Source organism: Arachis ipaensis, chromosome B06, assembly GCF_000816755.2.
Source record: "Arachis ipaensis cultivar K30076 chromosome B06, Araip1.1, whole genome shotgun sequence".
Taxonomy (NCBI): Eukaryota; Viridiplantae; Streptophyta; class Magnoliopsida; order Fabales; family Fabaceae; genus Arachis; species Arachis ipaensis.
The window spans coordinates 9,252,389-9,256,838 of record NC_029790.2 but is presented as its reverse complement, the minus strand read 5'-3'; the positions used below and the strand labels follow the sequence as shown (position 1 = coordinate 9,256,838).

The 4,450-nt window shown below is 38.7% G+C and overlaps 1 long non-coding RNA gene across 1 annotated transcript in view; it reads right to left on the bottom strand.

Annotated features, from left to right (window-relative positions):
- Nucleotides 4,288-4,450, bottom strand: part of LOC107646070 — a 711-nt gene continuing 548 nt past the window's right edge. Inside the window, exon 3 of the long non-coding RNA XR_001621618.2 lies at nt 4,288-4,375. This is a non-coding gene — a long non-coding RNA (uncharacterized LOC107646070). The remainder of the gene's footprint in view (nt 4,376-4,450) is intronic.

Here is a 4,450-nt window from a genome sequence, read left to right as displayed (position 1 = left end):
AAAATTTCTCTGTCACACCATCTTGAGTCTTCACACTAGTTGTGGTCCCATCATACATGTCTTTAATTGCACGAATATATGCGATCCTTACTCTCATCTTTTCTAAGACCTTCCATAAAATCTCCCTTGGCACCATATCGTACACTTTTTCCAAATCAATAAACACCATATGTAGATCCCTTTTATTACTACGATACCTCTCCATCATCCTTCTTAACAGGTATATCACTTTGTTGGTAGATCTGCCTAGCATAAATCCAAATTGGTTCGCTGTTACTTGTGTCTCTTTTCTCAACCTCCGTTCTATCACTGTTTCTCATAACTTCATGGTATGGCTCATGAGCTTGATCTCTCTATAGTTTTTGCAACTTTGTATATCCCCTTATTCTTGTAGATATGTACCAAGGTGCTCTTTCTCCACTCATTAGGCATCTTCTTTTAGCTTAAAATTTCATTAAAAATCTTGGTTAACTAGTTGATGCCTTTTCCTCCAAGGCTCTTCCAGATCTCAATCGGGATATTATCAGGTCCTATTGTCCTGTCATTTTTCATCTGCTTTAGAGCCTCTTTTACCTCGAAGTCTCGAATCATTCGATAGTAGTCAAAGTTTTGATTTTCTTCCCTTGTACATAACTGACCAAGGCTCGGAAGAGTCTTCTGTTCTTCATTAAATAACTCGTAGAAGTAGCTCTTCCACCTTTCATTAATCTTCTCCTCTTGAGTCAGTACCTCTCTATCCTTATCCTTTATGCACTTAACCTGATCTAAATCTCTCATTCTTCTTTCACGGCTCTTTGCGATTCTATATATACCTTTTTCTCCTTCTTTCATGCCCAAAAACTGGTAGAGACCCTCATATGCTCTTGTTCTTGCTTCACTTACATCCATTTTCGTCTCCTTCTTAGCTGCCTTATATTTTTCCCAATTATCTGCATTGTGGCATAAAGACCACTCTTTAAAGTACTCCCTTTTTATCTTTATCTTTTCTTGTACACTCGCATTCCACCACCAGGACTCCTTGTCTCTTGGTCCTATTCCTTTAGATTCACCAAAGCTTTCTTTTGCTGTTCTTCTAATAACTTCTGCCATCTCCCTCCACATCTCTTTCGTGCTTCCATTCCCATCCCACTTTGCTTCTTCTCCTACCCGTCTTAGGAAGCTTCTTTAATCCTCATCTTTTATCTGCCACCACCTTGTCCTTGGGTTCTTCGTATAATGTCTTTTCCTTGACTTTTGATCAACGCAAAAATCCATGACAAGTACCCTATATTGTGTTGTCAATCTCTCTCCCGAAATAATTTTACAATTAATGCAAAATTTTCGGTCGACTCTCCTCAACAAGAAGTTGATTTGAGAGCTTGACATGCCAGTCTTATAGGTTATAAGGTGTTCATCTCTCTTTTTAAAATATGTATTTGCGATGAGAAGGTCAAAGGTTGAGGAAAAGTCCAAAATAGTTTTACCCTCGGCATTGATCACCTTGAAACCATGGCCTCCATGAATACTTCCATACCCAGTCACTTCTCTTCCAACATGGCCATTTAAATATCCTCCTAAGAAAATCTTATCTTTCGAAGGTATGTCTTGGACCAAACTCTCTAGATCCTCCCAAAACCTTATCTTGTGTTGTTCGTTCGAACCCACTTGTGGTACATAGGCCACATGAAAAGCACCTCCCTCCACCACAAGTTTGGTAGAGATAATCTGATCTCCCACCCTTTTGACAGATCAAGAAAATTTAAAATGATAGTATCTATAGCTGATTCAAACTTGACCATCACTTAAGATATACAAAACCATTTGAAAAGTATTCATATCTACTAAATGCAAAAACTACATCAATCTATCTCCTCTTATTCAACAAGAAAGGAAGGAAGGTTGACGAAAAGATAAAAAGAAAGAAGGAGATGGAAGAATCAAAAGGAAAAAAAGTTCGGTTTGACAAAATTCCTTAAAGACACAGCATAAACAATTACCAGGCCCAAAAAGCATTAAGTATTAATCATAGTAGCAGCAATCAGGGGACACAGCTTGCAATTCAAAAAACACCAAAAATTTAATGCTATTTTGCTGTGTCTAAGAAGCGTTTTGATTTCATCCGGGACACCCTCACCTTTAATAAATTTTAAGCTATAACCACTTTGTTTAAATTTCAGATAAGTGGCAGGTGGTATGCTTGATATAATCTGCTGCATATGACGACCAAACCTGAAATCAAGTTTTAAAATGTGGGCCGTGGTGTGCGAATCACCACACTTCGTATAATTGTACCAGCAAGTACACTGGGTTGTTCAAGTAATACTTGAGCGAGTCAAGGTCGATCCCACGAGGATTGTGGTTTGAAGCAAGCTATGGTTATCTTGCAGGTCTTAGTCAGGTGGATAGAAGAGTTGTTAGATTTGTGAGATCTAAACTAGGTTGACATGTTTAATTGCAAAAAAAAAAAAGGAATAAAGAAAAAGGGGTATAAATACTTTGTGAATTTGAATGTAAATAGTGATAAGAAGATGGTTAAGGCTTAGAGATGCTTTGTCCTTCTGGATTAACTCTGGTATTACTGTCTTCTTCAATTGTGAATGATTTCTTCTATGGCATGCTATATGTGATCACGCCGTATGGTCGCGTTTGCCAATCTCCTCCATATCTAAACTCCAGGGTTAGTGCAGATCCATTCTGATTGAAGGTGAAGCTCCTGCAATCCATTCTCCTTAATGATCCTGTTCAAAACGCCACAGACAAGGTCGGATCTTCTGGATCAGAGAATGTTGCGCCTTTGGGTTCTAGCCTCTACCACAGAGACCCTAATCTCCCCATACTTCGGATGAACTGGTGTATCGAGAAGTCCTCAACGAAGTCGTGGATTAATCGTCTAAGAGATGTATAATTAAGTTGGCGGTTCGATGCTTTCCAGTCACGTATTCACACGAATCCAAGAAGAACACGGGTGGTTGTTAGGCACGCGGTCTTAGTATGAAGAACGGAGCTGATTGTCACAGATCATCCATTCATCAAGTTGAAGAACGAATATACATCTTAGAATTGAATCAAACACGGATTAAAGAGAAATAGTAATACTTTTATTAATTCATAGAACTCAGCACGGCTCCTCCCCTCAACCTAGGAGGTTTAGAAACTCATACTGATATGAAAACACAATGATAAACGAAAATATGGCATAAAGATTCCTAATGATTATGTAAAATATCCTTTAAATACTAAACTAATGACTAAGGATTACATAAGAAGGGTAAAACAATCTTTTAGTGTTAAAATCCACTTCTAGGGCCCACTTGGTGAGTGTTTGGGCTGAGCTTTGATGAGATCCACGTGCTAGGAGGCCTCTAGAGAATTGAACGTTGGCTAGGGGGTCCTCTTTGGGCGTTTGGATGCTGGTCTCCTCCTTTGGGCGCTGGACGCCTGGAATGGGGTAGGAGGCTGGCGTTGGACGCCAGTTTTGGGCCTTCTAATCTGAAGCAAAGTATGGACTATTATACATTGTTGGAAAGCTCTAGAAGTCAGCTTTCCATAGCCGTTAAGGACGCTCCATTTTGGACTTTTGAAGCTCGAGAAAATCTCTTTTGAGTGCAAGAAGGTTAGATCTGAACAGCATTTGCAGTGCTTTCTCTGTCTCTGAATCAGACTTTTGCTAACTTTTGCTCCAACTCCTCAATTTCAGCCAAAAAATACCTGAAATTGCATAAAATCACACAAACTCAAAGTAGAATCTAAAAATGTGAATTTAACACTAAAATCTATGAAAACTTTATAGAAATTAAACAAAACATACTAAAAACTATATGAAAATGATGTCAAAAAGCGTATGAAATATCCACTCATCAGGCCGGTATGAGCTCCAAAAGTTCCAGTTGTGGGATATACATACTGAGAGTTTTCAAACACTTTAATCCCAATATTTCTGGTAGAATGACTTGCACATTCTCATTCCATTGCTCATCATCAAGGTTTACACCAATACACAAATGTTCTAACCTCTTGAGTTTTGATAGCACACCAGAAGGAATAATTGTTGAGCAAGAATATGACTTATTCTTCTTGACACGGTATTCATAAAAGCAGAGGGTCTAGCTTTGCATATTGGTTAACTTCTGGGCCTCTTTTGGCAGATGTATGTGTGATTTGAGTCTCATCAAGATCAAGCTTCTCAAGTTTCTCCAAATTTCCAATTTCAGGTGGTAATTTCATAAAGCATTCACAACCTATCATAACAGTTCTGCTGTTACCTCCAAGAGAATCCTGCAGAACCATTAAATTATAGTCAAACATGAAAGGATTTTATTTCCATGATACCGGTTCCCATTGGTCCACCATCTAACCATCTGGAAGTTCATCGGTCACAAGGATTTTATTTCCATATCTGTTACATAAATGTGTGAATTAAGGACAACCACCAATTCCACAGGACAAGTTAGAGAAGGGGGCGCGCGCACGC